This window comes from Dipodomys spectabilis, unplaced genomic scaffold (genome assembly GCF_019054845.1).
Source record: "Dipodomys spectabilis isolate Male_0828 unplaced genomic scaffold, ASM1905484v1 ptg000064l, whole genome shotgun sequence".
In the NCBI taxonomy this organism is placed as follows: domain Eukaryota; kingdom Metazoa; phylum Chordata; class Mammalia; order Rodentia; family Heteromyidae; genus Dipodomys; species Dipodomys spectabilis.
Genome location: NW_024870741.1, coordinates 887,983 through 913,509, shown reverse-complemented (window position 1 = coordinate 913,509; position 25,527 = coordinate 887,983). Strand labels below are relative to the sequence as shown.

Sequence of the window (25,527 nt, the reverse complement as noted above, 5' to 3'; positions counted from 1 at the left end):
ACTTCAGTGGGGTGGGAGGTGGATGGGTGGAGATGGGGCGGTAGGGGCCTGTAGGGGTGGGGGTGTGGAAATGGGAAGGGATGTTAAGGGGAAACAAAGGATGAGGCAACAATGCTTGATAAGAAATTTACTCACTATCTTGCCCATGTAATTGTCAACCCTCTGTATAATATTTTCATAATAAAACAAAACCAATCAAAACAAACAAAAAATCTACCAAGCAAATGGCCCCCATAAACAGGCGGATGTTACAGTCCTAATATCTGAAAAAATTTATTGCAAATTAAAATTAGTCACAAGAGATTTAAAAAAAGTTTATTATATACTAATTAAGGGTTTCTCCTTCAGGAGGATATTACAATTCTGAATATCTATTCACCAAACAACGAAGAACCCAAATTTATGCAAGAAACACTACTTTCTCTCAAAGATCACATAGATACAAAGACATTAAATGTTGGGGGATTTAACACACTACTATCACTACTAGATAGATCAACAATTTAAAAACTAAATAGAGAAACTGCACATCTAAACAACTGCATAGATCAACTAGTTTTAACTGACATCTACTGAGTATTTCAACCAGCACCATCAGAATACATGTTTTTCTCAGCAGCACATGGAACATTTTCCAAAATAGACCACATTCTACGTAACAAATCAAACTTGTCTAAATTCACAAATATTGAAGTAATACCTTGCATTCTTTTAGAATACAAGGGAATAAAATTAGAATTCCACACCAAAAGCCACCATAGAGAGTCCTGTAACACATGGAGGCTGAACAACACACTGTTGAATCACCAGTGGGTCATGGAAGAGATGAGAAAGGTAATTAAAATGTTCATGATATTCAACAAAAATGAGCACACAAATTACCAGCTCCTCTGGGACACAGCAAAGGCAGTACTCAGAGGCAAGTTTATAGCTCTGAGTTCCTACATCAACAAATTGGAGAGATCTGAAACCAACAACATCTGAACTACCTTGAAAAGGAGGAGCAAGATAAACGCCAATACAGTAGATGGAAAGAAATCATTAAAATTAAGTCAGAATTAAACAAATTAGCATCCAAATATGAAAACAGAAAGAACCAAAAAGATAAAGAATTGGTACTTTGAAAAATTAACAAATTTGACAGACCCTTAGCAAATCTTATGAGAAAAAGAAGAGAATACACTCAAATGAATAAACTCAGAGATGAGAATGGAAACATCACCACAGAAACAACTAAGCTTCAGAACATTATAATGGAATATTTCTCAAACCTTTATACTAGTAAGTTAGAGAACCTGGCAGAAATGGACATTTTCCTAGCAAATATTGTAATGCTGAAAGTAAACCAAGATGAGTTAAACCAGCTTAACAGGCCCATATCAAGTATTGAAATAGAAACACTAATAAGAGACCTCCCATCTCAGAAAAGCCCAGGACCAGATGGATTTACAGCGGAATTCTACAAGGCCTTCATGTCAGAGCTCACACCAATACTCCTTCAAATCTTCAATGAAATTGAAGGAGAAAGTTCACTACCGAACTCATTCTATGAAGCCATCATAACCCTCATCCCCAAACCAGGCAGGGACTCATCAAAGAAAGAGAACTATAGACCCATTTCTTTGTTCTCTTTCTTTGATGAGTATTGATGCAAAACTTCTCAACAAAATTTTGGCCAATTGACTTGAACAATTCATCCCCAAAATCATACACCAGCATCAAACAGGATTCATTTCAGGGATGCAAATTTGGTTCAATATAACCAAATAATCTGGTATAATTCATCACATCACAAACAGCAAGGATAAGAACCACATGGTTATCTCAATAGTTGCAGAAGAAACATTTGACAAGATCCAACATCCCTTTGTGATGAGGGTTCTGGAAAAATTAGGAATCCAGAGAACATTCCTCAATAGAATAAAGGCTGTATGTGACAAAAACCTACAGCCAGCATAAAATTTAATGGTGAAAAACTAAAGCCATTTCCTCTTAACTCAGGCACAAGACAAGGATGTCCACTCTCTCCACTTCTCTTCAATTTAGTATTAGAATGACTAGCTACAGCAACAAGAAAATAGGCAAATATAAAAATGATCCAAATAGGGAAACATGAAATAAAACTCTTCCTCTTTGCAGATGACATTAGCTTGTGTTTAATGAATACCACAGTCTCCACTCCCAAATAACTCAAGCTGATTCTAAACTTTGGCAATGTAACATGGTATAAAATTAACCCTCAAAATTTCAATGGCTTTTCTCTATGCCAACAATGAGAAAAGTGTGGCTGAAATCAGGAAAGCAACTCCATTTGTAATAGCCCCACAACAATAAAATACCTAGGAATTAACTTAACCAAAGAAGCTAAGGATCTCTGTGATGAAAATTTTAAAAACTTGAAAAAGGAAATCAAAACATAAATTCGATAGTGGAAAAATCTCCCATGTTCCTGGATTGGAAGGATAAACATCGTGAAAATGGCAATACTTCCCAAGGCTATCTACTAATTCAATGCAATACCTATTGATATTCCTACCAGATGCTTCAAGGAAATAGAAGACGCAATGCAAAAATTCATACGGAAAAATTAAAGGACCCAAATAGCAAAAACAATCCTTAATAGAAAGAACAGTGCTGGAAGAATATCAATACCAAATTTCAAACTCTACTACAAAGCTATAATATTCAAAACAACTTGTTACGGGCACAAGAACTGACCTCAGGACCAATGGAATAGAATTGAAAACCCAGAAATGAATCCACAGACCTATAACACTGTAATCTTCAATGAAGAAGCTAAAAACTATAATGGAAGAAAGACAGCCTCTTCAGTAAATGGTGCTTGCAAAATTGGTAAATTACTTGTAGAAAACGAAATCTATATCCTTATATATCACCCTGCACCAGAATCATCTCCAAATTGATCAAATACCTCGGAGTCAAAGCAGACACTCTGAAAACTTTAAAGAATGGAGTAAGAGAAACCCTAGGTTTCCTTTGCATAGACCAATATTTTCTTTAAAGATACCCAGAAACAGAACAAAACAAAGAAAGGATGGACAAATGGGATTGCAATAAATTGCATAACTTCTGCATGTCAAACACATAGCTAGCAAGATCAATAGAAAGCCCATGGATTGGGAGATTTTCACTAGCCATACAAAAAACAAGAGCCTCATATCTAAAGTATACCTGGATCTCAAAAACATTAAATTCCCCAACAACAAATCCTCAAAGAAACAACTTCCCAATAAATCAGTGGACTAAAGACTTAAAGAGAAACTTCTGTGAATAGGAAAGAAGGATGGCCAGTAGACACATGAAGAAACGCACAACCTTCTTAGCCAGAAAAGGAATGCAAATCAAAACCACATCGTGATACCTCCTCACCCAGGATACAATGGCTATAATCAAGATCTCTAATAACAACAGATGCTGGAAGGGATGAGGACAGAAGGGAACCTTACTGCATTGTTGGTGGGAGTGTAAACTTGTTCAGCCACTTTGGAAATTAGTATGGAGGCTTCTCAAAGACTTTACATAGAGCTATCCAATGACTCAGCCATCAGACTTTTGGGCATTTACCCAAGAGATCACAAACAAAACCATACTAAAGCTACCATCATAACTATGTTTATTGCAGCATTATTTACCATAGCTAATATATTGAATCAAACAAGATGCCCCTCAGTAGATGAATGGATCAAGAAAATGTGGACTATATACCCAATGGAATTCTATGCTTCCATCAGAAATAATGACATTGCCACATTTGTTAGGAAACACAAAGAATCAGAAAAAGTATATTAGATGAAGTAATCCGAGCCCAAAGAAACATAGTTGCCTTGGTTTCCCTTACTTGCAATCCCTAGTATATGTCTGAGACAAGCGGAAACATTCAGATAAGTTGATGTTTGGCGAAATGTACCCCAAAGTAAGGATTCAAATGTTTTTCTTTCTTATGATTGTTTCTAACAAATTTATAAGATGATTTCTTTCTTGCTTTGTATGTCCCTTCCACAAGGTATAACCCCTGATTTCACTGTATTTTATGTTGGTATAATTTGTGAAGGGGAAGGGAAAAAACAAATGTGGATTCATTGCAGCAATGAGATGTACAAGATTTATGTCGAAAAACGAACTTTACAACTTTGGCTAGGGGGGGGATTAAAGGGGAGGGGGAGTGGGGAATGGGAAGGAATGGGAAGGGGAAACAAAGGAGGAGGCAAAAAAGCTTGATGAGAAATATACTCATTCCCTTGCACATGTAATTGGACCCACTGTTTACTATATTTTCACAATAAAAATTATCTGAAAAAATTGTATGAATGGATAGTGCATATGATTTTATTTTTCATTACAAACATAGAATGTAGTAAAAATTTTCATAGCAATTACACTGCACTAGGTTGAGGTCAGATTCAAATGTAAATAATATACTGTGTTCATGTACAGAATTTGAGCATCATAAATTTTAATATGCCTGTGGTCCTAAAACCAATACCTTACTGATATTGTGTGACAAATACAATTTCTTATAAGTACAGAAATTTTCCTTGTATCTTTTTAATACATATTTTTATTGTAAATGTCCTGTGCACAGGGTTTAGAGTTACATAAATACGGTAATGAGTACATTTCTTACTAAGCATTTTTATCCTCTCCTTGTTTTTTCCCATACCGTCCCTTCCCTCCACACCCCCCATCCCTTCCCTCCACCCCCCCGCATCTGATAGAATGTCTTGTACATCTCATTGTTACAATGGGTCACCTTGTATCCATTCCTTGTATCTTAAATGAAGAAATGCTGGCTTGATTTATGCTGATTCTACTTGTATAGATACACCTAAAATCACTCGCCAAGTCCAAGAGCATATAAATCATATGCACATCACTTTTTTTCATTTTGTTATAATTGTGTTATACACATTTATTGACAGGTTACAAATTATTCTCAAATTTTAATGCATTAAAATACTTTCTTTTTTTCTTATTTTCTTAGCTAGGAAATCACCAAGACCTCAGTAAGTATTCCTCACATAGGACTTTTCAAATGGGTTGGTGAAATGTTGAGCTGAGCTCCCATCTTCTGAGGACTCACACTTCTGCTTAGGAATTGATGCTGGCTGTTGGAAAAGAGCTCAAGGAAGAACGTCATTTAAAGATTTATAACTTTATTCTGCATCAGGGTATTTTCTTGCTACTTTGTTTGTTGAGAGTGTCTACAAGAACAAGCATTCCCTGGGGATCAGGGAGATGCCATATGAGGTTTTCTTACTGAGATTTTTGAGTGACTTGCTATCACTTGTACTGCATTTTGCAAATCAAATCTGTCAAAACCGTTTTAAGAGATAAGAGGAGTGGTAAAAGAACTTATAGAGATAAATACTTCTTCAACATATTTGGTTCCAAGCATTCTGTCTAAGGCATATTCAACAACTAGTGAAACTTGTGTTGTCTGTAGCTATGTGTCATTCTCTATGTGTGCATTTATACATGTGTATAGGTATGTGTGTATTTTTGTGTACAGTAACATGCATGTCTACATATAGATGGGCATATACACACATATATTCATATACAAATAAATATACATATATAAATATATGTGCATATATATATATATATATATATCAGTTGTTCATTGATTCAATCTATAGTTCCCAGCATATTGCCATTCTCACAAAGTGTACATGGTAAACTGCTCTGAGGATATTTGTTCTATGATAGGCATCTTTTGTACTCACTTCCCCCATTAACCTTGTTTTTCATCCCTGAATATCTTCTGTCTACTTTCCATAGGTTAGCATTGTTTTCATTATATGTATTCACTGATAATAGAAGAAAAAATTTGTTTGTAAAAGAAAAAGAACTTTTAGGTCAGAGGTTAAAAGTATCCTAACGTCTCAATGATTCCTATGAGATAAAATTTGTAATAGTAGTAAAAGTGAAAAGGAATTCCTAGATCTGTTGTTTTGCCATTTAGAATAGGAAAGAATAACATCATGTCACTGTAATAACTCTTAAAGAATGCAAGGGTAACTGATGGTCGCTATCATGTTTCCACAACACCAGTGGATTCTGAAGGATAACAGTAGACCAGCAGAAATTCTAATTACCAGATATGGAGCATGAAAGAAAAAGAGAGGAAATGAGACAGTGAAAGAGAAAGAGAAATATCACAATACTGAAAGTGCATAACAGATAAACAAGAGCTGTATGAGAATATTCATACTGCTATCTTTAGACTCTACATCTACATTTGGAGGTATTTGATGTATGATAACCCATCAACATGAAATATAAAGTTATTTTGATAAAAATAAAAATGATTCAGAAGAAATTATAAATGCAAAAACAATCTTCACAGAAGCAAATTCTCAGAAATATTTCATCATTTTGAAAAGGATAAAGTGGCTGAAGTTAGTAGTATGACAATTCACAAAGACATAAAAAGATATTAATATATTTCATTATATATCCCAAAGAAGAAAGCAATTATTGTTTAGATGATTTTTTAAAACACAGTCTCTCAGGTGTTGGGAAGGTGGCTCAGTGGTAGAGTGCCTGCCTTGCGTGCACTGGGTTTGATTCCTCAGCATGACATAAGCAGAAAAAGATGGAAGAGTGTTGTGGCTCAAGTGGTAGCGCTAGCTTGGAGCTGAGGGAGAGCACCTAGGACCCAGAGTTCAAGCCCCATGACCAGAAAAATCAAAATATAAAACAAAACACAGTCTCTCACTTTTGTGGCCTCAACTCTGTAATACCACTGCTTCAGCCTAGGGCTAAGGTTTTAGGCGTGGATATTTATCAACACTCCTGATTCAGACTCTACTTAATCATTTTTTAAATAAATATTTTGTTCTTAATTTTCCTCTTTGTAAATTCACATGCTCTATAAAAAATGGTTTGGCCATCCCAGTAGCCTTCTCAATGTACCTCCTAATGACGACTTTCAAAAAGTTGTATTATACTACAAGGAAAACAATGCTATAAATAAGGAAAACCAATAACAAAATATTAATGATTAAAATAAAAACTAAAATAATTATCAGTGTTTTCAGTATTTGAAGGGTATTACCTATTAAATTTTACTATTTTCTCATATCCCTGTACATTTAAAACAGGTTAAGGTTATGATATTCAACAAGAGGTTTTTAGGTTATGAGTAATCTTTAAAGTTACCCACTAAGATTATTATTTAAGTCTCATCTAATCATTTGTATATGTCTTATATCATCATTTGTTCCTCGCTAACATATAAAATAAGGAAGCCAGGGGCTGGGAAGGTAGCTCAGTGATAGAGAGCTTGCCTTGCATGCTTGAGGCCCTGGGTTCGATTCCTCAGCACCACATAAGCAAAAAAAAAAGCCAGAAGTGGCGCTGTGGCTCAAGTGGTAGAGTGTTAGCCTTGAGCTGAAGAGCTGAGGGAGAGCGCCCAGGCCCATAGTTCAGGCCCCCGACCGGACCCCAAAAAATTTTAAAACATAAAATAAAATAAGGAAGCCCTATAGTTTTAACAGAAACTTTGTAGTTAATCAAGTCTTAACTCTTTATATTCTGCTTCTTTACACAAAGACTTGGCAACTTCTCATTAGTAATGTTCATATAAACTCTGAAATATACATACATAGTAGCATATGTCTGTTACCACAAATCTTAAATACTTTAACGAAAAGTTTTATTACCTGCCAAACAATCCTTGTTTTAGCATATATAAGCAAATTCCCAAAATATATTTAAACCATTAAAACTTTTAACTAAACTTAACACTTGCTGCAGTGTTCATAATGACAGGTGCCTTGTATAGAATAATTGAATTCCTCCTCCTACACATCTCTTGAACAATAAATATCTGGAATTATTTTGTTTTTGACCTGTCCATCTTGATTTTATTCTTAAATGTGTGCTTATGTAAGAAGTATATGGCTCTAAAATTTCATGAAAATTCTTTTAAACTTACTTTTTGTTGAATTGTCTAGTTTAAGAAAATCAATTACACTTTATTTATAAAACATGTTCTATGTTCCATTCAGCATCACCTACTCTAACATTGGAACGATACAGAGAAGATTTGAATGGCCCTTGTGCAAGGATGGCAGGCAAATTCCTGTACCGTTCCATACTTTTACAACAACAGATGCTGGAGGGGATGTGGCCACAAGTTAACTGTACTACACTCTTGGTGGGAGTGTCAACTTGTTCAACCACTTTGGAAAGTAGTATGGAGGTTCCTCAAAAGACTTCACATAGAACTCCCCTAAGACACAGCAATCCCACTTTTGGGCATTTACCCAAAAGATCACAAACAAGACGGTACTAAAACTACCATCACAATTATATTTATTGCAGCATTGTTTAAGATAGCTAAGATATAGGACCAACCCTAATGCCCCTCATCAGATAAATAGATCAAGAAAATATGCTATTTATACCAATGAAATTCTATGCCTCCATGAGAAAGTATGGCATCACCCAATTTGTTAGAAAATGGAAAGACTTTGAAAAAAATTATTAAGTGATGTAAGCCAAGTCCAAAGAAACATAGGTCACAGGGTTTCCCTAATTTTTAATAACAAATATATCTGGGATAAGCAGAAAAGGTCAAAATCTATGCACATATGACCAGATAAGATGTGGTTAAGGGAAATGAACCGCCAAATAGGAACACAACTGTTTTTTCTTTCTTGCTTGCTATTGTTCTAACGTACTTATAACAGGCTATGTGATTTTTTTTGTTTCTTTATATGTTTCTCCCCCATGCTATAACCCCTGTTTTCACTGTATTTGAATTTGGTGTGCCCACCTCTTGTACATATGCTCCTGTAATTTGGGGAGGGGAAGGAAAAAAACAAAATGCTGAAATAGGGATTCAGGTTGACCCATTGTAACACTATGTTGAAAACTGAACTTTACAATTTAGGCAGGGGAAGTGGGGAGGGGAGTGTACTTGTAGAGGTGGGCGGGAAAGGACGGTAGAGGGAAAATAAAGGAGGAGGTAACGAAGCTTGTTAGGAAATGTACTCATGTAAATGTGACCTCTCTGTACAGTATTTTTAAAATAAAAAACATATGAAAATGTTCTGAGATGAAAGAGTTTATTTCCTTTATTTTACTCATATAATATGGCTAACAAAGAAATTAATGCAAAACACTGATATGAAGGTATTTTGAATGAATGTGTATGTGTGCACGTGCACGTGTTCTCATGCACTTGCATGTATGTTGGTGTGCTCACAGTTTGAAAAAAGGGCGTCAAAGTCTTGCTAGGCCTGCTCTCTAGATTGGTGAGCTACTATATGAGCTACATCTCCATTCCTGGCCCTTTGCTAACATTAAAATTTTTGAAAAATAATCTCATGAATTTATTTTGTCCTGATTGGCTTCCACTGTTATCCACAGATCTCTGGATCCTGAGTAAATATGCCAAGTAGTTAGTAAATATGCCAAGTAGTTAGGATTACAGGTGTGACCAACCAGCAAAAGGCTTTCAGAATAATTTTAAAAGTGGAAGAAAGTTCACTTCACGGTGGCTTGTTTTATCATCTCCTACTTATAAAGCATTTTGGAGTGATTATTTGTGATTTTTTTTTCGTTTTTTGGATTCTTAAGAAAGTGATGATATTTAAAAATTTAGTACTTTTTAAAATGGAACCTGGAAAAATGGGACAGAATATATTTGTCTCTCTTATAAGCTCAGCTCTGTGCATGATAACCCAATGTCACCAACACAGTCTGTGTTGAAGACAAAATGTAACAGAAAACAATCACCATGGCCAATAATTGCTATGGTATTATTTCTTGGACAATATGAACATTGAATAGAGAGTGTAAGAGAATGGAGAGATTTTACCTACCTTTTGTGTATTGCTGAAAGACTTTTGGAAACTTTGACTCATTTCCTTCCTCACAGTGTGTGCTTGGGCCATGCACTTATTGCCTTTAATTACAATTTTCCCAACACTAAAATGGCAATAACATTAGCATTATAGAAAATGTTATCTTAAGAATTAAGGAAATTAAAACTTGTGAAATACTTAACATAAATTTCCATGAATGAGTTTTAAGTTTAGCCAGCAGTTTTTTTTAAAATACTAAAAAGAATGCGATAAGTACTACAGAAATCATTGCATATAGTGAGCAAACAGAAGTAATGTTATCTATTGACCATGCTCTTCTTCCAAGGAAGCCAGGTGGATTATTTCTCATGCTGTAAATCAAACTTGTTATCTTATGTCTTGATAGTGTAAAAATATCAGGACAAAATAATGAAGGAATGTTGTAGACTGAGGTGAAGTCCATATGAAAATGTGCAAAACTGATAAAACATAAAAGTATCTGAGCATTATATTGTGTTTTACATCATTTAAGTTACATTGCAAAGTTAAGTAAGACCTAGAAGAATGGATTCTCTTTTTGATGTCCTATCATAGGTCCTTGGATGAACTCTTTCCTCATTCTTGTAAAGACATCATCAGATGAGAGGAACTATATTATTTTTTGTTTGCTTCCGTACATTTATTCTTCATTTGAAATCTGAACTACTTGAGACTGAAAGAAAATAAGGAAATTAGACCCGCAGTCTTTGGAAAGAACAATCAATGTGAAATAAATAAAATGCATACAACCTTGTAAGAGGTCTGACTAAAGTGAATTATATGGTCTCAAGCATAAACAGAAAATGATTAAACAATATCATGTTATTTAAAATGGAAAATGTTAGGAGTTGCTTAATATTGTTCCTTTCTAATACCTTGAATTAATTATTGATTTTGTATAGAAAGATTAAAGATGAGATTAAAAAGAAACTTGATTAAAAGTGGACAAAAGTTCTGAATAGACATGCTCTCCTTAAAGCCCTGAAAATTTCCAGTGGGTTTACAAAGTTCTTTAATACCACTTCTATGCTGGTTTAATTCTTTTTCAGCAGAAGTCATTAGAGAAATGTAATTCAAAATTACTATGATACTACTTCATAATTATTGTAACTTTTATCAAAAAATCAAAGGAATCGGGTGTGGTGGTAAAGGCTTTTAATTCCAAGCATATAGGAGGTTGGATTTAAGTCTAAGGCCAGTCTGGAGTACTGAAGATAATAAAAACATGCCCTTTATTACCTTATAATAAAGGTAATAATGCTGAGAGTGTGGAGAAAAGGAAATTTTCTACACATTTCAACAAAATGCAGGTTAGTATTCTCTTTGTAGAAAGTAATATGCAGCTTTCTAAAAACTTCAAAGTTGAAATATCATCTGCCCCACCAATCATGTGATGATTTCTCTATGAGTAACTCAAATATATCTGCAGTTCATTGTACTCATCATTCACAGCAACAACCAAGATATAAATCGAAGTTCAGTGTTCAACTACAGACTAATAAAGCAACTGTGGTACATGCACAAATATCTTTTTCTGTTTCATCCTTAAAATAGCAAGAGACTTCTCCCATTAGCCACAACTTACAATGACCTGAAAGATGTATTCTAAATGAAGAAAAATATTGTCTTCTGATCTTTGTAAACACACACACACGCACACAGAAACACACACACACACACACACACACACACACACACACACACACACACACACACACAAACCAACATCAAACATTAAGAGAGAAATTTTTAAAAAGTAAAGCAACGTGGAATTGCTGGGGCATTTAGGTCACAATGTAGAAGATAGTAGATATACAGGATGAACCGGTATAGAGTTGTAATGTACAACATGAGGATACAGGGGACAACACTGGTCTTACATGGTTTCCCTTATTTGCAATATCTAGTATATGTCTGAGTCAAGCAGGAAAAGTCAGATAAGGTGATGTTAGGGAAATGAACCCTACGATATGCATTCAATTTTTTTTCTTTCATGCGATTGTTTCTAACACATTTATAAGACTAGTTATTTGTTGCTTTGTATGTCCCTCCCCCATAGTATAACCCCTGCTTTCACTGTATTTGATGTCGGTATAATTTGTGGAGGAGAAGGGGAAAAACAAATCGTTTAAATAGGGAAACAGGTGGACCCATTGCAACAATGAAATATACAAGTTGTTATGTCGAAAACAAACTTTACAATTTTGGTGGGGGGGGAAGGGGGAGGTTTAGGTGGGGGGCGGGGGGAGGTTCAGAAGGGATAGGAAGGAGAAACAAAGGAGGAGGCTACAATCCTTGTTAAGAAATGTACTCATTATCTTGTCCATGTAATTGTAACCCCTCTGTACAGTATTTTCACAAAAAAAAAAAAAATAGAATGAAGCTAAGTAAGTAGGAGTTGTTCTTCTGAGTAGGGGTTGCTCTTTTTGTTGTGCTTCCTTCAGTAATGGATAAGATGAACATAATTCTTTAAATATACCTGCCTGTTTGCAGAAATAATAACAAACACTATACCAATAATGTTGCATGCTCAATATAGAACAAAATGTCAAATTAAAATACATGATATTATCCTTGGTGTAAACTAATTATTGCAAATAATGGAAACCATGGGACCTATGTTTCTTTGTCCAGTTTACTTCACTTAATATGATTTTTTCCAAGATCTTCCATTTCCTTAAAAATGAAATGGTACCTTTCTTTCTGATGAAAACATAGTATTGCATGTATGTATATCTCTCTGTTGTGTGTGTGTGTGTGTGTGTGTGTGTGTGTGTGTGTGTGTGTGTGTGTTTCACTATCTTGATCCATTCATTTACTGAGGGGCATCCGGGTTTATTCCATATCTTAACTAGGGTAAATACTACTGTGATAAAACATAATTGGGCTGGTAGCTTTAGTGTGGCCTTGTTTGTGGTCACTAGGGTAAATGCCCAGAAGTGGGATTACTGGGTAATAGGGGAACATTATTGTGTACATCAAGGATAATATTAATAGTTGAGCAGAATAGCTCAATAGCTATGTACATATGACTCTATAAGGTGATTCAAAGTTAAATCAACACTTGTGATTTAACTTTTTGTTGTTCTTAATATACTACGTGATTTGTTTTTATCCTTTTGTGTTTTCCACACCTATAGTTCATCGCCTGAAGACACTGTATTTTAATCTGATGCCCGGGTATTGTAAATATGTTGTTCTGAACTTGGAAATGGAAAGAGAAAAAACAAAATGGTGAGACAAAGGACAAAGGAGTAACCTATGCAACTGTGATACTCACAAGACAATATGTTGGAAATAATCTTGGGGGGGGGCGTTGGGAGAGAAGAGGGAAAAATTGGAGAAGGGGTAACAAGTTAGAAAAGAAATGAATTCCTTACCTTACTTGTGTAAGTATAACCCCTCTGTACTTTTCCTTAACAATAGAATTTAAATAAAAAATAAAATCTAAGAGAGCAGCAATACAGGAGATAGCAGAGGGGGGAAATACTGTAGTATAGTGCAGTAAAACAGCTGTGGCGACCAGAAATTTTACTTTTACATAGGAAGTAATAAACTAGCACACAGATTTTCAGCCTCATGTCAGTCATTAAAAAGGGGAAACAAAATGCACAATCAGCAAACCAATAGAGATAAAATAGAAAACTAAGCAAGTTGAATGGATGACTTGGACCAAGAATAACAAATGACACAATTAGGTAACAAATAACAAGCTGGTAAGTTTAAAAAATATTACCCATAATTCTGTTAAATGTTGTGTACATCACAATTTGTTAGCACTATAATTCAAATCACAGTTAAATAATACATCATTATTATAATGTTATTTATTTTTGATTTCTTAATATTGAATGTTTAATATAAAATTTTAATTTTAGCAGCTATAGAAAAGAAGAAATTGAAATTAATTTTAATGATATATTTCATGAATTGTAAAATTGAGAAACAGTAGAACTTAAAGAAATAATTTATCATTATTGTTTTATTTCTGTGAATTAATGTAATAATTCAAAGTGTATTCTACACTTAACACTCATCTTAACATCAAATAATAAATTATTTCACATGACTTGGTTTTAGGTGGAAGGATTTAGCACTGTGGTAAAATTCATACCACACAATACACGAGGGAATGTCCCCTCTCATCCAGTTTAAGTTGTGGAAATTTGATTTCTACATGAATGTTAAATTCATGTCTAGGTGACATATATACAAGTATATAGAATTATATGCATGAGGAGTACTTCAGATGATACTTAAAAGTCATATTCATTAATTAAATTTTTATTATTTTGTACCAAATAAATATTTATAGAGAGACTGAATTTCTGAGTAGATGATGGTGTATGTGGGCCAGATTATGCACATTGAGGCTTATTTTATATTCCTGATATTGTTTCTACAGTTAGATTTAATTTTCCATAACTGGGTTAAGTTATTATATTGGATATATGAAAGTAATTTTTTGTCATTAATCGTTTGCCAGTTGTCTAATACTAATATAATTTATCCATGTGTTAGAAGTAATGGAAATAACAACAGATATAAGCAAGATAAATCAGTCTGAGGTAGAAAAGAATTTTCACCTTTATTGTGATAGCTGGTCCTCTTTTACACTACAGAATATTCTTGGGAAAATGTGCTCCATGCTGGCCACAACTGCAGAATATTATGGTTTGATCTATCAAAAGAGAAGGAAGGATGGGGAACCTCCCTTCCAAAAGTCTGCTCCCAGAGATGTGATCTGCTTTATGGTGGTTACTTGAAAATGAACATTTTTCACAGTCAACCTTGAAAAGCCATCTTGATAGACCATTACTGTAAGTGGATTACTACAGACTTGTTCATGGCTTTGTAAAGATTTCCTCATTTTGAGACAATTTAACAGGAATTTAGTCACCTGTTTTTGTATCTTTCAGGGAAAAACTAAATGACCCTAAGCCAGGGAATCACTGGGGCCCAGAAAAGCTACTACCTTGAATAGTAATCCTAGACCTCTAAAACAAAACACACACGCGTGCACACACTCACACACACACACAAATCAAACAATCAAACAAACAAAAAAATCCAGTTAGTACAGCCAGTCAGGGCTGCTATGACAGCCTACTTGAAGTCAGGCAAAAAAAGAGAAGCTGAGAGTTATTTAGCTGTTAACCAATATATTTTTTATGAGGTAGACTGAAATGAGACCCCAGAGAGAGGGTCAGGAAGAGTGATCAGAGAGACTAAAATTGGCCACACAAATGTTGGAAAATAAAATTCTTTGCAGAACAAATAAATCATAGCAAGCCTGCGCATATAAGAACAAGACAGCAGACCAAATTCCAGAAATGCACATTTTCTTAGAGGTCAGCTTAATGAATTAGCAATGGAAATATTTGAATTCTTAAATATTTGACCACATGTGGAAGAAGGCTGAAGAGAAAGAAAATGCCATCATTCTGTTAGGACGTCCAACATCACATTAGGAAATAATCAAGCACAGATTTGTAATAAAAAGAGTAAATAATTATTCCAAATGAGGGCTTCATTTGTTTTGATCTAACAGTTCTTGATTTAGGTGCTAGCAATTACCATACAATTGATCCAGTCCCACAGCTGAGTTAATACTGACCGCATTATTCCCACATGAAGGAACAGAGAAAATTTACAAATGTCTGATGAAATGAGTAGAGAGTGAAATGTTCTAATAATTATATCTGAGGTTTAGAAACAGGTGATGAGGTGGATTTTCTTTTCTAAAAATCCCTCATTTTTAGCCTGGTGCCAGTGGCTCACAGCTGTAATCCTACCTACTCAGGAAGCTAAGGTCTGAGGACGGCTGTTCAAAGCCAACCTGGGCAGGAAAGTTCCTGAGACTCTTATCTCTATTTAATCACCAGAAAACCAGAAGTGGCACTGTGGCTCAAGAGGTGGAGCACTCACCTTGACTTGAAGAGCTTAGGGACAGTGTCCAAGCACATACTTCAAGCCCCTCAACCAACAACAAAAATCTCCCTTTTCTTGGATCTTTTCCTAACATTCAACAAAGAAGCCATTTTATCAAGCACTACATTTAAGTCCTATTCTAGCTACTGCAAATAGAATGATTTGGTATCCTATGACAAAAGGTTCATATTTGTGGAAACAATTACCAGCAGTGGTAACTTATTTCCAGTCCTTGAACTCTGGGCCTGGGCCCTGAACATGGTTATGGTGGCAGCTTTCATTTGAGCTTGTTTGTTATTTATTGGGTTACTGCCAATGAGGGTAGTTACTGGGTGTAAAGGAAGATATATGTTTAGTCTTTTCAGGAAACTCCGTACTGCATTCCACAGTGGTTGAACAAGTTTAGTTTCCCACCAACAGTGTAATAGAGTTCCCAATTGGTTACATCCATGCCAGCATTTTCTATTGCTAGTTTTCTTGATAATGGGCATTCTAATTGGGATGAGGTAGAATCTGTCTTGTTTGCTTGTAGATTTGTGGGCACCTTCTAGATACCATGAATGAATCCATGAAATCTGTATTGCTCGGAGTCTGCAGTCCTTTCTCTTTTCTCTTAGTATAATTTTCCCAAGCCTTTCATTTTCCTTAATATTGGTGAAAAGTCATCCTTTCTGATGGGTGAATAGAATTCCAGTGTGTGTGTGTGTGTGTGTGTGTGTGTGTGTGTAAGATGATTATAGGCCCATGAGTTCATTTCTATGTGTTATGTTTCATGTGTACTTTTGTAATTCCATATTAAATTTGGATTGCTTTCTTTACTGCATTGAAGAATATTTTTAGGATTTTGATGAGTATCGCATGGTCAATTGTTTGGGGCAATATTGCAGTTTTTGACACTTTAATTCTTCCACCCAAGAACATTGAAAGATTTTCCATATCCTTGAATCTCCTTCAATTTCCCTTTTTAGATTTTAATGTTTTCACAGTAGAGTTCCTTCACATTTTTAGTTAAATTAATTAACTCCTAGTTTTACTGTTGTTATTTTTTTGTTTAGATTAGATTAGATTTTGAGGGTAATACATATAAGGTTGTATTTTGGATTTCAGGTTGGTTCTTCCCATTGTTGGTAACACAGAAAAACTACCGATTCTTGGTGGGTTTTATACCGTGCTACATAGCTGAAGGTTAGCATCACCTTTCCTAACTTCAGGGAGGAAGCTATAAGGACTTTTAATACAGGATCATTTCATCTGTAAAAAGGGATAGTTTTACTTCTTCCCTATTTGTATCCCCCTTTTTTTTCTCTTTCCAATTGCTCTTGCTAGAAAGTCTGCTACCATTTTGAAGAGTAGTAGAGAGTGGACATCCTTGTCTCATTCATGATTTTAATGTCTTAGTGCTTCCACCGTTAGGTAAATGCTAATTATCTCTATCATAACCATACTCTGTAATAGATTGAGGAGTGTTCCATGCATTCCTAGCTTCTCAGACTTTTTTAATCATAGAAGGGTATTGGAGGTTTTTAAAAGCTATTTCTATATCCATATAGGTGATCATGTGTTTCTCACCCCTGCTTCTGCTGACGGTTTGTGCTATGGTTATTGACAAGAATATTGAATCAAATTGTATCCTAGGATGAATCTTATTTGATCATACCATATGGCTTTTTTGTTAGTTACTGAAATTGGCTGGTGAGAATTTTATTAAGAAGTTCTGTAGTAATGCTTATCAAAGAGTTCTCTTTCTTTGGTGAGTCCCTATGTGATTTAGGGAAGTGTCTAATTCTATCTTCATAGAATGTGTTTGATAATTCCATTTCCCTTTCCATTCTATTGAAGAGTTAGACCTGCGTATTGTAAGTTCTTTGCAGGCCTTAATTTCATGGTAAATTCATTGAGTCCTAGCCTTTTCTGGAATGGGAAGTGGTTTATTGACATTTAATTTTCATTAATTCTTATGTTTTACTTCTTGCTTCAGATTCAGTATAGGAAAGCATCAATTTCTTCAGGATTCTCCAGATTATTGGCATAAGGTTTTCAAAGTACTCTCTTATAACATTCTCAATTTTGCTTATATCTGTTGTGTTGTCTCATTTTTGTCTCTAATTTTCTCTATTTGAGTTAGTCCTCTTATTTTTTTATTATGAAAGTGATATACAGAGGGGTCGTTACAGTTACATAAGTAATGAGTACATTTTTTTAAGTGTTAACCCTTCCCCATTTTTTCCTGCTTCCCCCAACCGTGACATCCCACTCCCCCAAAGTTGTAAAGTTCATGTCTAACATAGTGTTAGAATCAGGTTAACATGTATGAGACAAAGGGTACAGAAATAAAAAACAGTGAGTACAAGGAATTACCCAAAAGGTAAAAACTAAGTAGAAATGACCAAAAACAGCTCACTATACAATCATCTTGTATCCATTTCTTGAAGCTCATTTCGATAAGCATCATTTTATATGGTAATATGCATATTGCTTTTGAGCTATTGTGACTATTGTAGACATATTCTAGTGTTTCCAAAGGATTGAAATCGGTGGCCTATGATTCTTTGGGTCTTGCTTGTTTGACTTATTATATTTTCGAAGTGATTCCATTTCCTTACAAATGGGGCAATGCCATTCATTCTGATGGAAGCATAGAGTTTTATTGTGAACATATATGACATTTTCTTGATCCCTCATTGCTGGCTCATAGGGGAGCTCAATTGAGGAACTTCCATACATCTTTACAGAGTATTTGAACAAGTTTACATTTCCACCAATACTGTAGTAATGTTCCTTTTTGGCCACATCCCCACCAGCCCAGCATCTGTTATTTTTAGTTCTCTTCATAATGGTAACTCTAACTGGGGTGAGGTGGAAGCCCAATGTTGCTTTGATTCGCACTTCTTTTATGGCCAGAAATGTTGCATATTTCTTCATGCATCTATTGGCCATGCATATTTCTTCTTCAGAGAAGTCTCTCTTTACATCTTTAGCCCACTTATTAAGAGAGTTGTTATTTCTTTGAGGATTTGTTTTTATTTGGGGAGGAGTTAACTTTTGGGGCTCTAAATATATTTGAGATATGAGGCCATAGTGTGTTGCAGAGCAAGTAAAGATCTCCCAATCTGCTGGATTTTTTATTTACTTATCTATATAAGTTCTCTTCTTAGTCAGATTTGGTATGGTTGTGTCAAGTCTGTTAATTTATTTAAAAAACCAACTCTTTTTAAAAATTCTTTCTATGTTTTATTTTGTCTTTATTTATTTATTTCTGATTTTTTAAAACTTGTTTCTGTCTACTGCTTTGGGTTAGGGCTTGCTCCTGTTTTCAAGGAGTTTGAGGTACATAATTAAAATATTTGTTTGAGATTTCCCCAATTGCTTGATGTAGGCACTCAGAGCTATAAATTTTCCTCTAAGTACTGCATTTCCTGTGTCCCAGAGAAGCTAGTATTTTGTGTGTTCATTTTTGTTAAATTCCAGAAACTTTCAGTTGTTTTCTAATCCCTTCAGTGTCCCACTGGTCATTCAGCAACGTGTTATTCAGGCTTCATGGCTTTGAGAATGTTTTTTTTTTTTTTGCTTTAGCTGTTTAATTCTAAGTTTATTGTGTTACATTCTGACAAGATATGGGAATTCAATTAATTTTTCTTTCAATTTGGACAGAATTCTGAGTGACATAGGATATGTTCTATTTTGGAGAATGTTCCATGAGCTGCTGTGAAGAATGTATATTCTGACGATGAATGTATATTCCGTAGATGTCTGTTTGGGCTAGGTGGTCAAAGTAGTTATTTAGGTCTGAAGTTTCTTGGTTGAGTTTCTCCTGGACAGGTCATTCATGGATGACAATGATGTGTTGAGATGTGTTTTCAGGTTAAGTAGTATTTGGTTGATGATGTGGAATGCTCCAGGATTCAGGGCATTGATATTTAGACTTGTTATATCCTCCTAATTGAGCGTTGTCTTTATCAATATGTAATGTCTCTTTGTACTAATTTTAATTTAATTCTATTTTATCTTATGTTAGTAATTGTACTGCAGCCTGTTTATGGTGTCCATTTGCTTGAAAATATATCTTCCAGCCTTTCAGTTTGAGTATGTGTTTGTTTTTGTCAATAAAATATGTCTCTTGTAGATGCTAGATGGATGCGACTTGTTTTTTGATACTACTATTTAATCTATGTCTTCTATTTGGAAATTTAAGTCCATTGATGTACAGAGTTAAGACTGAGAATTTCCTGATAGTCCTGCTATGTTATACATCTGCTGTTAGGAGCTGTGCCTCATCTACTTTTAATATATTTACTTTGTTCTTTGATAAGGAGCATTTTACATAATCAGTTCCTGTTCTTCTTGATCTTCTCTATGTAGGATATATTTGATTAACTTCTATCCTGCTGATTTGGTGGAGATACATTGTTTTAAGTTGCTTTGTAATGAAATATTTTTATATTTCCTTTAAATGTTAAGGAGTTTGGCTTGGGACCGTATTAATGATTGGTAGTTATTTACATTTAATGTTTGTCGTATATCATGCCAGGGTCTTCTTTTTGCCATATCAGCTAAAAATCTGCATTTAATCTGACTGTATATTCTTTATAAATAATCAGTCTTTTCTCTGTAGCAGCTTTAAAAATTCTTTCCTTGATCCTTAATGATCCTCTAATGGATTTTGATGTAGTGGTTGATTGTTCAGTTCTAGAATTCTCTGTTTGGTGTTTTAAAGGTTTCTCTTTTCTGAATGAACCTATCTCTTTGGATATTTGGCATGTTCTCTGCTATATTTCCGTAATATGTTTCCCATCCATTTAGTTTCCTGCTCTTCTCCTTCTTGATACCTATCTCCCCGAAATTTGATTTCTAAATGAGTCTTGTACTTCTGTAAATATCATATCTTATTTCTTGTATTTGTTCTAAATGATAATTTCCTCTTTCCTGTTAAACCTATTCTGTCTTTGACCCTGAGATTATCTTATATGTCATTTATTTGCTGTGGAGACTTTCTATTTTGTTTTCAATTTCCCTGTCTTCTAATTGGTCCTTTTTTAGGGCTTCTATCTCTTTATTAAAGATTTGCTTTAGGTATTGTATGGAATTTCTGTACATTTTTTATTTGGTTGAGTGGGTTGCAAAGGTTGTTTTCTTAGCTTTGCCTTCTCTCATATCTTTTAACTAGGCATCCATTTTTTCCTTGGACTCCCTTTACTTCTCAGAATTTATTTAACTTTGTTTCTTATCTCCACGAATTATTTTGCTAATCTTTGTTTGGTCTCATCTTCTTCACAAATTTCCTTGTAGAGGTTTTCTCTCTTTTCATTAATCACATTTTCAGCAGCATTTGTAATGTATTTTGATATATCTTCTAGGTCCTTGATTGTCTGTTCTAATGCCTGGTTATTTACTGTGTGAATTGAAGTTCCTTGACATAATTTTTTTTGTATTTTTTTCTGATTGGTTGTGTCCATTTGGAGGTTTTCTCTTGGGGAAACTATGATGTTAATTATAGACTCTCTATGTTTTTGGTTGATTTGCCAGGTGTTGGTTTGGTTTTCTGTTTTGATTTGTTTTTCTGGAATTAGGTTTTTTCTATACAATTAAGTGCAGAAGTATAAATCAGTTATGGTGAGATGTTGTGATGTTAATACTTATGGTTCCAGTGACAGTTCGGACTGTCCAATGGTATGTTGAATAGGTCTGTGTATGGATGTGGCTTTCTCTGATTCACACTTCTGTTTCTACTTTTTTTCCACGTGGCCCTTTTATTTCTACATTGCAGATGAGCTTTTGAATATGTTGGTCAATACAGTCACAGTAGTCACCTGCCTGGCTGGCCAGGTTTCCATAGATTTCTGTTTTCTAGATAGTATAAAATCATCTTATGAATTTTATGTCTATAATTATATCTATAATTACAGCTGTATATCTATAATTATAGTTGTCTTGGTGTGACCCTCTAGAAGTGGAGTACCGGCCAGGACTCTGTTTCATTAGAGAGAGCTAGGGAAATTTTCTGTTGTTATTCTGCCATTGTTTTTCCTCTTCCTCAGATTTATTTTGTATATTGTTGATTTTTCACATAATTTAGGATTTGTGGTGGTTGTATCAGGTTATTTTTGTTTTTCTGCTTGTGTTATTTTGAAGTAGTTATTTCAGGCTTCTATGAAGAGACAGAAATATTTGTTATTACATTGAGAGAAATTGAGAAGACATTTTAACCTATTTGCTACAAGTAAATTAATATTAAGCAAAGCTAATGAAAATAATCACTTCTTACTCTACAGAGGACGAGTATAGTACTCACGAATATCTTGGAGGAAAAGACTTTAGACTCATTACAATTGATGCCTTACATTGAAATTACTGGCTACACATTCTTCTTCAGAAAGTCAAAAGCTCCATTTCTTTCATTTTAATATTATAAAATCATAATACCTGCATGTTGAATTGCTTTCCTCTGCTATTTTCAATTTCATTCTTCATCCATTACACATCTTTGAATGACCAATTCCTTCAAATACCTATATTTCTTATATTGTGTTATAAATATCAGTAATATTAATACGAATTTATCTCTGAGCCTCATCTTGAGCTACATTTATATGTAATTTATGCAGTCTCAAACAAGAAACCTATTTTACTCTATTTTATGTTTTAATCAATAAATGCATTCTCTTTAGAAATATGTTCTCATCTTTTATGTTGCTCCAGTAAACATCATATGTCTAGTACTTTTAATGAAATATAAGGTTTGGAACTGGAAACCACCCCCCCCCATTATCACTTTAACGTAAACCCCTGGAGACTATTTTACATATAAATACATAAAAGTGCAATGCACATGTTTATATATAAATAATATAATGGTTAAGACAATTAGACACAAGGACTACCACATCAATTCTCAATTGACTTAAAGGCACCAAATCATTGTGTTTATGAATATCACTATTATTAGAAAATGACTAGTCAATACAAAGTTTATATTATATTTGAAGTTTACAAAATGAAAATTACACCCAGATTTGCTGTCAATATCCTGTTTCCAGGAATACATTTTTTCAGCAAACAGGGAAATAAAAATAAGGGTTTGACACAGAATGTAAGATGTAGAAGTAGACTGTCTTTCCTTAAGATGATAAGTACCTGCAAATCATGTGATATATTCAAAGATACTATAAAAATTCATAAGAGGATGTATGATCAGAAATGATAGGTAAGAAAAGTAACTAGAAAACTGTGTATGTAAATTGATCTTTCAATATAAGATGGCAAGTTTTCAATATATGGGCCTATAGAAGGTTATTCTGTATTTCTAACTCACATACAATATTCTGCATTTTTCCACATACTCCCGTTCTCTTACCTCAGTTCCTGATCAATATTCTTCTATTTCATGATGTCAATTCCCACTAAAATAACAAGGTGGATTTTTTTTGGTCTCTAGATCCAATATATTTTAGTATTTTGGAATAGTATGAGTTCATGGAGTTTGACTTGAATGTCAAGATTGTAGATATTGTATTCAGGTTACTGTTAATTGGCCTGAAGCATACAAAGACACACAGTATACTAAAAAGAAGGGACTTGATCTCAGGGAAACATACAGGTCCAGGTAAGATCCTGAAGCAAAGAAAAATCAATGGAGCAAACACCAATCAACTATAAGTACAAAGGAATGGAACTGATCTCTGATGTTTCTGGGTGGCAGCTGTGTGTGTTTGCATGTGTGTGTGTGTTTGTGTGTGTGTGTTTGGAGAGAGAGAGAGTTAGAGAGAGAGAAAGAATTTTAGTGTGGCTTCCATATTTATAGTCCATAGAGCAATACTTACTAGGGAGGAGGTGCTCATATCAGAGCTCTGATACCATTGTCTTCATTTTTTTACTACGAAAAACACTTGCTTAATCTCTAATTAAATAGGGAAAATAAACTAACATCTAACGTGATTGTTTTGACAATTTATTAGTATATTGAAGGCGAAAGGGAGCAATTGGAGATCAGTTTAACCTTTCTCCTCTCAGTTGAATATTACACAGCAATAGATGTGATTTCAGGAGTCTCTTGCAATGTACTGACAGCTGAATTATTAATATGCTTAATAATATGAAACATATGATGGAGAAATAGATCAGCCAGCAAGCACAAAGTACTAGTGATAAGACCGAACTTTTGAGCAGGTTGCCACATCTTTTAGGAATGTAATTCGTTCATATGAACTTCAAATTTTGTGGCTTTCCCTGTGTGATTAAATGGTAGGAAAGTACTGTAGGAAAATACTCTACTGTTCAGCCAAGTAGAAAATGCTCATGATCCCATCCTCATGTTACAAATTTCCATTCCATACCGACTCTATTTTAGAGTGCTTTCATTTAATATACTGCAGCACCTCATCCTTCCCTGTGGGAGACAGGAAAAAAGATAATTTTGTTTGAATATTAAATTACATAAATTAGTGGGTACAGGCATGATTTGTAAAATTATAGAAGTTTGTAATAAATGTAAGTAGGGAACATGTCACAAACAAAAAATATAATTAAAATCACATGACAAGTCTAGAAGTCACAGCATTTTGTGCAAGGAAACATACATTAGATTAGTTGCGGAATTTCTAATTTGAGATAAATTATATATTAAAGCATAATTCCCTTTACCTAAGGATTGAAACATTTTATTGAAAAATATATTTCTTAGAGATATTTTTGCTTCATAATTTTAGGGATACAGGTGAAACCATTGCAACAATGAGATGGACAAGTCAGTATGTCGAAAAACGAACTTTACAACTTTGGCCTGGGGGGGGGGGGTGGAGATGGGAAGGTATGGGAAGGGAAAACAAAAGAGGAGGCAACAATGCTTGATAAGAAATGTACTCATTACCTTGCCCTTGTAATTGTAACCCCTCTGTAAGGTATTTTCACAATAAAAAAAAAAGAAAATAATTTTAAGAAAAACATAATCCCAAAGTAATAATTTTTCGTATTATTTTCCTATTTCCATGTGATTTACCTCCAAATTAGAAATCCAGATATATGATTTAATTTAGTTTAACCGAAACTATTATTGAGTATAAGGTTCTTATACTCTCTACATTCGTCACACTAAGATCATCAAATATGGTGATTTTGAAATGATTAGTCTCTTTGTGAACTATGTTAACATTATTTACAATGTGAGTGAAATGTTTAAAAATAGTATTTATTTTAGTTTAATTACTCTGAAGAGACAAGAACTGATATAATAAAAGGCTAAAAATGATTAGTTTTTAAATTGAGAATTTAAGAAATGTTTTTGACCACACTGGTTACTGGAGCCTTCACAACACCCTCATGAGATAATTTTTACTGATGAAGCAAAAATCCTAGAGCTTAGACATTTACAAATACAAAAATTATGTCATTCTGAAAATTTAGATCACATATTAAACAGAAAACTTAGTATTCAAATATCTGAATATAGTAATACATTGAATTGCAGGGCAAGTACTTGTTCTGAAAGGAGATAAAATTGCATTTATTTTTAAAAGTAAACCTAAGTATACATTTGAATAAAAGACAATGTTTAAAATATCACCCATGCAAGACAAAAGATGTACAATTCGTTGTTTTTCATGCCAATTATGTTCTCTAAACTTACTAGAAATACTAGATTAGTAACCCTAAAATATTGTTTTGTAAGGAAATAGAAATTTAGTTTCCTAAAACTCATTACTATAACTTTTTCTCAAGCAATTTC

At 34.1% G+C, this 25,527-nt stretch overlaps 1 non-coding gene across 1 annotated transcript; it reads left to right on the top strand.

The window, feature by feature from the left end:
- Nucleotides 1-8,023: 8,023 nt before the first annotated feature.
- Nucleotides 8,024-8,130, top strand: LOC122108728. The gene has a single exon (XR_006147618.1). It is a non-coding gene; the product is annotated as a U6 spliceosomal RNA (small nuclear RNA).
- The last annotated feature ends 17,397 nt before the right edge of the window (nt 8,131-25,527 follow it).